Source organism: Microcaecilia unicolor, chromosome 5 (genome assembly GCF_901765095.1).
Source record: "Microcaecilia unicolor chromosome 5, aMicUni1.1, whole genome shotgun sequence".
Lineage (NCBI taxonomy): Eukaryota > Metazoa > Chordata > Amphibia > Gymnophiona > Siphonopidae > Microcaecilia > Microcaecilia unicolor.
Window position 1 is genome coordinate 318,570,435 of NC_044035.1, and position 13,391 is coordinate 318,583,825.

The 13,391-nt window shown below is 43.0% G+C and overlaps 1 long non-coding RNA gene across 1 annotated transcript; it reads left to right on the top strand.

The window, feature by feature from the left end:
- Positions 1–425: 425 nt before the first annotated feature.
- LOC115471387 lies at positions 426–13,075 on the top strand. Its single transcript, XR_003942311.1, has 3 exons — positions 426–437; positions 5,714–5,718; positions 12,987–13,075. It is a non-coding gene; the product is annotated as an uncharacterized LOC115471387 (long non-coding RNA).
- Positions 13,076–13,391: the final 316 nt, after the last annotated feature.

A 13,391-nucleotide genomic window follows, 5' to 3' on the forward strand; every position in this document is an offset into this window, starting at 1 on the left:
ATAATTTAAGTAATTTATTTACTAATTTAATGCATTCATAGGTCTGAGTGCCTTAGTTCATGCTGATATTTCACTCTGCTTTCACTTTACTCTGTTATCAATCAAATCATAACCAAGATCATTCACTGTGTCAGTTTTTAGTATAGCATTAAGAGATGGGAAGAATTTCACCTAAGCCATTACAATATGCTTTGGATGCATGCTGAGGCACAAGGAAGAATACCAAACAAGTCAGTTAACGGAGGGTTTGGTGGAGGATAATCTTTATACAAGGGCAACCAGGCTAACAGGCTGTGGGTATGTTACAAAAGCACAGGATGAACGGAGATTGGCCATGGACTGCATATCGCACTTATCACGCCTTGATTACTATTACTGTATGCTAAGTGTCAAATGCACAGTTAGCATGAGTGAACATAATGCTTTCACAAGGTGGCGTTCGGTGCAACCACGCTATTCACGCTTGACTTTGACGTATGGTAGGGAACTTGTGTGTGTGTGATAAGCGTAGGGGGTATGCTGGGCATGCCCCCAACAGTTACATTATAGCCATTTCAATACCCACACACTAGTTAATGCACAAGGGGGCCCTTGTAGGAAAAAACAGCCCTTCGGTAGTGCCAGCAGTTGTTTATGCTGTGCGCTGAGGCTGCATGCAGTGAGCTTGCTTTTACCGCGTGGCCATGCGAAGGGGAGGTAAGAGCTCTCGCACTAACCCAGCAGTAACCGGGTAGTGCGCAGCACTGTGTGATTACCGGTGGGTAAGCGGCATGCAAAAAAATCTGAGCCCTATTTTCCCTAACACAGGAAATGGCGTGCACTGGGGCTGAAACTACTGCCGGCACCCTCATTGGGCCAACGGTAGCTTTAAATTGGTGCACGGTAAGCCCACATTGGGCTTACCGCCGCTCTGTAAAAGGGCCCCAGGAAGGGCAAAAACTTAATTGTATTTTATAAAAGGGTCTGTGTATCTTTATAAGATGATCCTAGGGAGAGTAAGTCCACACATTGACACCTGCTCTGAGTGTAATTGTGCACATGTATATGCCAGAAGGAAAAGATGTATATAGGTTATGAAAGAAGGTTTTGTGGTGTTACAGAAATTAGAAATATGATGGCAAATAAAGGCCATATGACCCATCCAGTCTGCCCATCCTCTGTAACCCCTAATTCTACCTGTTCCTAAGCGATCCCACATGCTTATCCCATGACTTTTTAAATTCTGGAACAGTCCTCGACTCCACCACCTCCACCGGGTGGCCATTCCATGCCTCTACCACCCTTTCTGTGAAATAATACTTCCTTAGGTTACTCCTAAGCCTATTCCATCTTAACTTTGTCATGTGCCCCCCTCATTCCAGAGCTCTCCTTCATTTGAAAAAGACTCTCTTCAATTTATTGTGGACAAATTTGAAATACTATTTTCTATAAGTAATGATGTAATGTTTATTTCCTTATTTTACTTTTTCTGATATTGCTGAATTTTATATCGCTTGATGTAAATGAAAAATTTATAAATAAAGAGTTAAAAAAAAAGAAAAAGACTCTCTTCCTGTACATAAATGTCCTTGAGATATTTAAATGTTTCTGTCATTAGCAATTACAGTTGCTAAGGCATTTGATTAGCGAATCAGCAGTGCATACGTTATCGCATGCAGTGCTGATTTCGAAAATAGACTATAGTAATGTTTGCGCAGGTCTATCAGGGAATAATCCGAAGATATTGCAAACTTTACAAAACGCGGCACTGAGTGCAAGTAGAATCACTGGCACCCCCTACAAACACAGTCACAATCACTTGTAGGGCCGGGTTCAATAAATGGTGCCCAAAGTTAAGCACCATTAAGATCCACCCTAACCCCCATTTCAATAACCTGACGTAAATCCTCGCACCCAACTGATGGTAGCTAGGCATGCAAATCCAAGTATTCTATAATATCGCGCCTAATTTCTGGGAGTGCCCCTGACCTGCCTATGCCCCTCCCATGGCCATGCCCCCTTTGAGTTTCACATTAAGAAATTTAGGCATGGATATTATAGAATAGCGACTAAGGCAGATGCACAAGCAAACTCAAATTGGTGCCAATCCAGTGCCAATTAACTCCAATAATTTATTGTTGCACCTAATTAATTAATTTGTGCACTTATCTGGGATCCACACTTCTCCTGACTGATGGCTTCTTGATTGCACTAAAGAGCTGACTGAGGGCAAGGTCCAAGTTTCCTCAGCAAGAGGGGCTTAGGGATCCCCACTAGCTACAGGCAACAGTGGAGGGCTGAGGCCCAGCCATGGTTACATCCTTCATCCGGCTACATTGTAAATGCAATTTCAGCAGATTTTGTGTGAATATTTTATAAAGACATGGAGCTGCTTATGTGAATTTATAAAATAATTTCAAAATAGGTACTTGCTTGACCTTCCAACCCTAGGGCCTCTTTTACAAAGCTGCGCTACCAATTTTTTGGTGCGACAAATGAGAGGAAGCCCATTCAGTTCCTATGGGCTTCCTCTCAATTGGTGCAGGGAAATCGCTAACGTGGGTTTGTAAAAGAAGCCTTAGGTGATCTCTTATAAAATAACCCTACACATGGATAACCTGTGCTTTTACTTTAGTCCTGAAGAACAACCATTCTAAAGTAAAATGCATAGGCTATCTGTAGCAAAGAAATCAAATAGTAGAGAAGTGGAGAGCAATTAAACCACATGTACAATGTAGTATGCAATGAGGGTGTTAACATAGTTCTTTATTAAAACAACGAAGGACCCGACATGGGCCATGTTTCAGCCTTATGGTCTGTATCAGTGGTCCAAATATATGTAGAAATCAATGTGGTATTTAAAATTTGAAAGGAGGTACCTCTGTAAAATTGCAGTGTCAGAAAATCTACTATAATAATTTGCTCCTCCAACGTTCCAATGAGGCTACCTGCGCCCGTAACCATCTCCTGACGTCACTCTCCTCCAACGTTCTCTGTCGTCATTCTCCTCCAACGTTCTCCATCCCTCCCTCCCTCCCAGTTCCAGGGCCCCCCTTTATCCCAGTTCCACGGTCTTCGGCCCTCCCTCCCTTCAAGTTCCAGGTACCCTCCCTCCGCTTTTAAAAACTAATCTTCACTTACCGCGTTGGGGTTACGGCAGCCAGCAAAGCGTGCAGGCTCGGCCCTTCTCTGTCTGTCAGCTCTGGTCCCGCCATCATTTCCTGTTTCCACAAGGGCAGGACCAGAGCTGACAGACAGAGAAGGGCCGAGCCTGCACGCTTTGCCAGCTGCCGTAACCCCAATGCGTTAAGTGAAGATTAGTTTTTAAAAGCAGAGGGAGGGAGGGCGGACCGACCGACCAACGACCGTGGAACTTGGAGGGAGGGAGGGCCGTCAGGAGCAGAAGTGAATCCCCCTCACGCCTGCCCTTATCCTCACCTCTCTATTCCCTTACCCTTAATTGTTCTGTCTGCCTTATCTAGATTGTAAACTCTTCGAGCAGGGACTGTCTTTGTGTATGGTGTACAGCGCTGCGTATGCCTTGTAGCGCTATATAAATGATAAGCAGTAGTAGTAGTAGAGGTGGGGGGCACTTTTTAGCCGCCTCCCCTGCCACCAACCCACTCCCCTCCCCGCCACTTTGGACCCTTTCGAGAAAAAGCGGCTCACCGAGGGTAACCAATTAATCAGGGAGCCCTGTTAAAGCGATTCTTATTAAATTTCTCTGAGCCGTCTGCCACATCCAATATTTTTGACAAATATTTCTGGCCACATCTACAAGTGGGAATTAGCTCAAACAAAGCTTTCCTTAAAACAGAAAAGTCAATTAACTTGTTCCATGCTGGACAGCCGCAACCCCCCCTGCGCTGCAACCGCAACCCCCTCCACACTGCAACCGCTGCCACCGCCCGCCCCCTGCCCCACCGCCGCATCAGGTACCTTATTTGCTGGTGGGGGTCCCCAACCCCTGCCAGCCGAAGAGTCTTCTTCAGCGCCGCTCGACTCTGGCGCCTTCGTTGTGTGATCATCTGTTTCTGACGCCTTACGTCCTGCACTGTGCATGTAGCCCCGGCGCTGAAGAAGACTCTTCGACTGGTGGGGGTTGGGGACCCCCACCAGCAAACAAGGTACCTGATGCGGCAGTGGGGGGGGGGGAGCGGCAGCTGGGGGGTCAAATGTAGAGGGGGCCAGGGCATAATCTGTGGGGGCCCATGCCCCCGTGGCCCCAAGTAGCTACACCCCTGATCTGACAGCGCTGTGCATTGCCCGGTTACCACCGGGTAAGAACAGCACAGGAAAACTTGCGTGTCTCATCATTTAGTGCCATCTGATTTTTAGGGTGAGCTAAAATGATACCGCATCTTAGTAAAAGACCCCCTAAGTCTTCTAGTCATCACTTAGATAACTGCAGTCATTTACATCAAAACTGCTGTTCAGCCAACAGGGGAGTAGCCAAACCCCAGAGATTAAATGCCAAAGAAAAACATGTGAAAAATGCAGGTCTGGCCCTTCTCCACAAAACAAAGCAGACAATGCAGATATAGTAACAGAATGTGCCAGAAAAAAATGTTTTCCTAGACATAACATCTTAAAATATATAGTCAACTGAAATACACAGTTTCTATCATGTTGTGACTACTTAATGTACTCCTCTTAAAAAAGCATTGAGATAGCACACAAGACATTGACCAATCCATTTTGCCACCCTGCAACAATCTTATAAAGGAAAGAAAAAAACACTTTTTTTTTGTTTCCGAGTTATTGGTTTGATATGTGAGCTATTTTATTTAAAAAGTAGAGAAGAAAGTGAAGCTATTATTTAATTAAACAATCAGCTAATAAACAGTGTTTAGGCACTAATGCAATAAAGTATGCAAATGTCAGCCTATGCAGCATGTAAATATAATGGTTAATATATAATTGGTTTAATATGAAGATAGGTGTGGAGAGAGTTCAATCAAAAGTGAAGGTTCTAAACTTAAAAAAAAATCTACTTTTGTTCAGATGGGGGATTATCTCAAGGAAAGTGTCTGGATGGGAACATCTGGAAGAAGTTGAAAAGCAGTGGGCAAAACTGAAAGAAGCTATTGCAAGGGCATTTTTTTTTTTTTGTAAGGAAAGCAAATAAAAGTAAGGGGGGAAGAAGGCCAATTTGGTTCTCAAAAGTAGTAGCTGCAAAATGCAAAAAGGTATGGAAAAAGAGGTTAGCCTTTATCACCTGATAGAGTTTCAGGACCCACTTCAGGATTCATCTAGCAAGTGGGAGGAGGCCAACTGCTATATTAAGATACTGGCAGATGAAATGCATTTATGTGTGTAAAGTACGGGAGAAAAAGATGACCCTCCAACAATAACTGGTAGATGTTAAGGGCCAGTTGCAAAGTCAAGGTGAAGGAATCAGAGAACTTGAGGACACACTGCAGTGCATGAAAGTGGAGAAAGCAGAGCTCAGGGGAGTCCATGAACAGCAGGCTAATGAGATAAAGTGCCTGAATGCCAAGAACCTAGGAAGGGACTTTGCAGAGACAGGAATACAAGCAAGGCTGGAGGAGCTCCAGGTCTTGTAAATCTTAAGCTACAGAGAGGAGAAGCTGGAGAAGGAGAGAGTGGGCATAGAGCCAGAATGCATGTGTGAGAGCCCAACTGAAGGCTAAGACCCAGGATGTCCTATCTCTAAACTGTGATAGAGAACAGGAAGTCATAGAGTTGAGGAGCTATCTGAAACGGAAGACAGAGGAGGTTACCCAGCTGCAGGAGCAAGTAACCTGTATGAAATCCTCCACTGAGATACTGCAGAGTGGGCAGAGGAGAGTGCTGAAGTGGAGAAGGCAAAGGAACTCACCAGGATTGCATAGGTGCAACAGGAGAATGCCTTGGTTGGAGTCGACCAGTCACATGAGTGGTGCAGGCAGCTCGAACTTCAGGTGGAAAAGCTGCACTGTAAGGAAGCCCAGCTTAAAGGAGAGTCCCATATGCTGATGGAAGAGAAAACCAGCTGTGCAAGAGCAAAGGAAAAAAAACTTAGGTTGCAGGAACTGCAAGGACTTTTAGAGAGGAGTGTCTTAGCTTACCAAAGAAATGTAGAAAAGGCTGACCAAGGAGGTGGCCAAGAAAGTTAAGCATCTGAAAGCCAAGGATGAAGAGCTGACACAGCAGCAACCAGCAGTCCATGAGTTGAAGGACCATGTTAGAATTTGGACTGTCAACAGGCTGTCAGGCCAAAGTAGAGGCTGCAGAAGCTGAAGTAGAGAGCTGCAGCAAGAACTGGCAGCAACAGTGCCATAGTGGCAGAATACTGAGCTGCAGGCACAGCTAATTTAAGTCTTGCAAAATTGTGAGGAACTGAATGGAAGGACACAGGTGCTGGAGGACCTGGATGCCAGGCTCCATAGTCTAGTGCAAGAGTTGAACTTCCAGAAGGACATGACCTGTGATAGAAAGAAAGCAGCCCAGCTAGAGTGTACCAGGCTGGCAGAAGTGAATGGGTTGTTTATCCAGCAGCTGATAGAAATGCAAGAGAAAATGTGCATAGAGTATGCAGTGCTGGAGAGTAGAATGCAGACACTTCAAAACCTGGCCCAGAGACAAGTCCAGCTGACCCAGATGAAAGTCTCCAGGGGGGAGACCTTGAAGTTCCAAAAAACCTGCTCAAATTTTCGGCTGGATAACCAACTGAAAGAAGTCATTAGGAGAATGAAAGAAAACCAACGGATACAAAAAGCTTGTGTCCTGACTCACAGCAGGGAGATGTCTCTCCAAATGGAAGACTTAAATAGGCAAATAGGGGAAGAATCAGGAATCAAGGAGAGCATGGTAGATGCCTTACAGGTGGACATTTGAGAACTTGAGACGGTTCGTGTGCAAAATGCACTGGAGACAAAGAGTAGATGCCAGGGCACACTAGTATGAGCAGTTACAGAAGTGATTCAGTGGTGAACCAGGTGTGTGTCAAGTAGGTGACCAATATCAGAAGGGCCACACTAGATAGCAAGTGGCTTGACCAGTACTGAGGAGGGCCATCCCAGTGTCCCCGGGTTCTGGAGAACAGTCACCAAGAATGCAGGTGAATTAAGTGAGGAAGTGACCAGGAAGCAGCTAAATGACATTACAGTGAAGTTCTTAGAGAATGGTAAAACCACATGTTTCATGTTGGAGTTTCACCCAGAACCTTTAAAAGAGGTGGAGAGTTTGATGGTCCAGCTCAAAATGGAGTTTCAAGTAAAGGCTCTGCTGCTGGAGTATAAGCAAACACTTGAGGAGTGACTGAGGCCAGGAGAAAGAGGAAGGAGAGGCTCCTGCTGTCTACGGAAGCTACCTGTTACACGTAAGCAATATTTCTTTGTCAACTGGCAAGCATGTTTGAGTCAGGAACATGAGTGGATGACTCTCAGGCTTAGGGCTGCACAGGTGATATTACCTTAGTGTGTTAGAAAGACCTGCATAAGGGCATACGGAGGTCAATTTTTGCCTCAGCTTAATAAAAGGACCCTATGGTGTGTATTTTCAAGGAGGCACACATGTAGATGTAGCATGGGCAAGACTTGAATGGGGGTTCCACTTACATATGTAGGATGCCTAAATACTAGGCACAGTGAAGCCAATATTCAAAGTGATTTTAGTGGGCAGGAGCCTCTCCTGCCCGCTTAAATCACCTGTCGCTGCCCAACCATGGACATTCAGCAGCACTGAAGTGGGGAGTGCTGCTGAATATCGCCTCTGACCAGGCCCCGTAAAAGAGGGCCAGTCGGGAGGCAAGGGGTGGCGCTGGGGAGGAGGCAGGACTTATGTGGGCACCGGCAATATTCAGCTAAGGCCCGAATAAGGTAAGCAGGTGAAGTTAAGACAACTCAAAAGCTGTCCTAAATTCACCCGCTTATCTTTATGCAGGTCCTAGCTAAATATCAGGCCAGGACCTGCATAAAAAAGGTGTATTTTCTCCCTCCTGCAGCAGCATGGCCCCCAACAACATTGCCCACAGTCAGCTCCGCTATGTGCCTCCCCCCCGGGTAGTTCCGGTCCACCCCCCCCCCCAAGAAAAGCCCCATCCCACCCTCATCTCTCAGTAAGGATAGGACCCTCCCCAGGGGCCTACCTGACCTCCCTGGTGGACCAGTGGGGCATCAGGAGCAGAAGCGAATCCCCCTCACTCCTGCCCCTAGCAGCAGTTTCCTGAAAATGGCTGCCACAACCTCTTGTGGCAGCCTTGCAGTACTTTGCATCCTACACTTCGTTCCATTATGGCTGAAAAACGTCCAAGTCTTAGGAACGTGCAAATCCTAACCTTTACACACACCCCCAACACACCCCTTGAAATTTGGATGCACTGCAGACAAACATCACAGAAAAACATCTAAAAAATAGGTTTTGAAAATACCAGTTTGGATGGACTTTTCTTGTGAGAAAAGCATCCAAATGCTGCTTTATGCCACTTTATAGACATCTTTCTCTCTCAAAAATGAGCCCTATAGTATATTAGCAGTTGAACTGGCCAATGTGATTAACCAGGTAAGATCCTCTCCTTCCTAGTTAAAACATTTTAAATATCAATTCATCTATTTTTATTGGACATCAATTTAGTATCTGCTGGTACTTTCAGCAAGACTTGGCTTTGTGAGTGGAGACCTCAGGCTAGCACATCACTTAGACTTGTGCATTTTAGGTACTGTATAAATATCAGGAAGAGTGGGGGAATACTCCATTGGCTAGAGCAGTGGGCTGGGAACCAGAAAGCCTATGTTTACACCCAAAGCTGCTCCCTGTGGCCTTGAGCAATTCACTTAACCCTCCATGCCTCAGGAGAAAGCAATGGCAAACCACTCCTGAATCATGCCAAGAATACCACATGGGGAAGTCCCTCATCGTTGGTCATCAGGAGTTGGTTCAACTCAAGGGAAGATCTGGATAAATATCTGAAAACTTAGGATGTTACCCCCCCCCCCCCCCCCAAAGGAAATTAGCTTCATTCTTCATCAGCAATCCTGTCATAAGGGCACCACAAGGAGCTGATGGCTGATGTTATGAGCAAATTTCATAGTACTCTGAATAATGTTGTTGTTTGGCTCTGTGATCTGAGGTCCCTGATTGATTAGGAGTTTACAGTCCATCAATGAATGGAGTTTGTGCTTATTTAGTATTTTATGTTCCATGTTCTCTATTTTGCTTATTCATTAATATACTGTTTAGTACAATTAACTTAAAGCATGTGACTTTATGAAACAGGCTCTGAAAATTAGCCTCAGTAGCACAGAAATGCTCTTGCTTAAAGTCACACTTCCTCCTAAATAAGTGTAACTACATGAGTATACTCTATGTAGGTCTCTATATTTTGTACAGTGCACATATACCTTACCGCTGTGCCCCAGCTGTGCCCAAACAACACCCAGTGCATGGGCCATGTAAAAGAATGTGTGCTCTTGTTAGTGCACATACTTATCACATATATACATTGGCATCATTTTATAAGAATAAAAAAAAAAAATAGAGGAACAAAGATCACTGTGGCTCTAAAATAGAACACAATATTACTGTTTTTTCTTAAAACGAGGAAAAGACCTCAAAACACCCAAACGCTTACTTAAATTTTAGCGTCTTTAACTGGGGTTGTGGTATTCATCACTGGTCTAAAAACCTCGTAATGTTTTTCTTATTATTATTCAAATTTATTTTTATTTATAATTATTTATCACTCCTTATTTTTCTAAAAAAATGTTTTCTTCTTCTTTATTTTCTTCTTAGTTTTATACAGAAAACATTCCCTTTTTTTCTTTTTTCAACAGTGACTATGTATATAACTTATTTCATAGTAAAAAAAAGTCGAGCACTTAGCTAACACCCGACGGTTGCCAGACCCATTTCACTCCAATGGCTTCCTTAGGGGCTGTGCATCAACGTGTGAAGATTTCAAAAGGATGGTGTCATTCATTGCAATGATCACATTTCATCCTGTTCACTGCTTGTTCAGCAACATGTCGGTATCCCAAATGGCTACTGTGCATTAACACTTCTTAATGCTGCAAGGATCTTTAACACACTTTAGTACATTGGCCAGTAAGCGACTCTTGGAGCCTCAGAAATAGTTACATACAAATATTTAATTAACTTTGTAAAACCGCCAAATAGCACATAGAAAAAAAATCACTTTGTTCTACCTCAATATGCCCAATAAGTGACTGACAATGAGAGTAAAGAATACAGAATCAAATATAGCAAGGAATGAATGGATTCTCTTTTATTAGCCTTTATTCCTTTTTCCTACTAGTTTCTTTCTCCCCAACCCCCCCCCCCCCCCGTCTCTCTCTAACAGAGCATTTTATTTATATAAAGAACATATATATGGTAACTATCTAAAAATGCCAGGGGCCAAATTAAATATAGCCTATAAAATCAGTAACAATTTAAATATAAATGATTTACATAATATTTTAGATGACTTTTATTGTTTTAGCTGTGGAAATGAAATCTGCAAATGGTACAAACGATATAATAAAGTGATTGATTGAATTAATCATACATCCTCAAGATAGGCTACATGAATATACTTTTTATTTATTACCTAAAAACTGACAGAAGAAACGTATGGATTTAGAGCTAGACCCTTACAATCGTCTTCGGTAATGTAATGATTAAGCAATAAGGCTCATCAATGCAGGCATTCTTCAGGATATGCAGACCAAAGAATTACCACAAGTCCATGTCAAAATGCATTCATGCTAATAACTGCAAGTTCAAACCCCCCTCAGAACTCATTCGCTTTAAAGTGGATAACCTTTGAAAGTGCTATAACAGGCTGTGGTAACGTTAACGAGGGTGGGGCCAGAAACCGGATAAATTGGAGCCACACAGTGGGTTAAGGCGAGCAGAAAATAATATTTTATTTAAAGATGTCAGGTACGAGGGGTCCTATTCAGTACTCAGGTAGGGAAGAAAGCAACATAAGCTAGTTGTAAGATATAAGAATGTCCTCTCGTGGCCTGTTCCTGCAGGGCCACATAATGCACTACTGTTTATCAGCAAGGCAGCATACTCCAGTTGACTCTGGTCTGGATCCCCAGAGTTACAGTACAATCCTTAGCACATAATACAGAATGGCCTGCATCCAACTAGATCATAGATACAAATCTGCAAGATCCCAAGTTGAACTTAGCCTACCTGACAGTCATAGTTACAGCTCACACATATGTGGTAGAGGCATATGCAGTCAGGTGCTGTGCTTCCTTCTGGGCCTCATTAACATAACTGTTCCCTGAGCTTTTATAATGTAAATCCGCTGGTGGCAGAGCAAGATATTACACTTTTAGAAAACTGTTAAGGGGTCCTTTTACTAAGGTGCGCTGAAAAATGGCCTGCGGCAGTGTAGGTGCGGGTATTGGGAGTGTGCAGATCCATTTTCAGTGCGCTTGTAAAAAAATGGCCTTTTTAAAAAATTTTTGCCGAAAATGGACGTGCGGCAAAATCAAAATTGGCACACGTCCATATTGGGTCTGAGAACTTACCGCCAGCCATTGACTTAGAGGTAAGGTCTCACAAATTAACTGGGTGGTAATGACCAGTGCGTGTCAAATACCACTTGATGCATGTAGCTGACGCGCGCCAGAAAATAAAAATTATTTTTCAGACAAGCATAGCGTACGCGTGCCAAAATTGAAATTACCACAAGGGCCATATGGTAGCTGGGTGGTAACTCCAAATTGGCGCACTTTGAGCACATGTAGGTGCCTAAGCAGCTTAGTAAAAGGGCCTCTAAGTTATTTCATGGTGGATTTCTCAATTAATCTCCACCAACAAAAAGAGAAGGGGGCAGACCAATGTTGTTCTAAAGCAAGTGGTTTATTTATAGGTAATGGTTAAAAAATGACTCGATGAGGACCTGCATTTTGGCACCGCATGCATAAAATATATCCACAAAGGAAGCATCTGAGGTTCCCCATCACCAAATCCGCAGCTTTCCTCATCATCATCATTTGTGGCTGAAATTACATAACTGACTCCTGAGGCAGGTACATGTGGCGCCGAAACGCAGGTCTACATCGTGTCATTTTTTAACCATTGCCTATAAATAAACCACTTCCTTTGGAACAATATTGGTCTCCCTTCTTTTCTTTTTTTGTTGGTGTTTGTTTTGTACTGTTAGGAGGCTACTTCTGCTTTTTCTCTTTTCAACTAATCTCCACACCAGGTCAGGGAACTTAACATTAAAATATATGTTTTATTATATTATTAATTAACTGTTAAACAGTTGTAAAGTCTATCTCAATATTAGTAGGAACCAAAAATAACCCATATATATGTTGAAATTACAGAGCTGTAAGATTAAAACAGTTTTATCTACATGAACATCCTCAGATAAGAATAGATATTAGACACATAAATCCTTCACGTAGAACTCTTCATGTAAGTTTGCTTTTTTAAAACTAGATTCTTAAAACGACTTTCTCTTCTTGTTTTTTTCAGATTTTACTTCCTGAACGTCCCTAAGGATTTTGGATCTGATTAGTATTTTTCCTCTCTCTCTCTTTATGTTTTCTCTATTTCATTCTGTCTCTCTCTGTCTCTTTATCTATGCTGTCTTTGTACTTTTGTCACTCACGTTTTTAATCTTTTGCGTGCACACTTTTTTTACAATTTCAGTCACTTAGATCTCTTATCTCTTTTTCTTTTCCTAGACCGCTCTTGTGTTGGCTACCCTTTCTGTTCTTGATGGCTCTCACAGGTATCTCCCTCCTTGAATAGTGTACCTACTCTCCTAACTTTAACAAAATGAAAGGAAGGAAAACACTGTCTTCCTACACCTATGTGTAGTCTCTTTGAATTGCCTTCTTCTGTAATGTTATTGTGTTTCTAACTGGCCCAGGCTTGTCCAATCTTTTTCTATTGGGGTCCACATTTTATATTTTTTAACATTCAGAGGGCCAAAACATGTGTGCGTGCATGTACTCCCGCTCTCTGGAAAATAAGGTGATGGGGCTCATTTTCAAAACAAAACAAAAGTAAAAAAAAAAAATCATAAGGACATTTATTTCTCTTAAAAACGTGCAAGTTGCAATTTTTGATACCCCAATTTTAGGTGTTTTGCTGCAGAGTTTGTCCAAATTTCAAGGGGGTGTATTTTGGGCATGACATGGGAGACACCATGTTTTTCTGCAATAGTGGAACAAAACATCTAGAGCCAAAATTTAAACTTTTTAGCTATGCCTGTTTCAATCATGACTAACAGCCTTATTTTCGAAAGTGATGGGCACCCAGATTTTGACCCAAATCGGGAGATAGGCGCCCATCTCGCAAAGGCGCCCAAATCGGTATAATCGAAAGCCGATTTTGGGTGTCTTCAACTGCACTCCGTCACGGGAACTAACAAAGTTGATGGGAGCATGTTGGAGGCATGGTGAAGGCGGGACTGGGGTGTGTTTATCAGC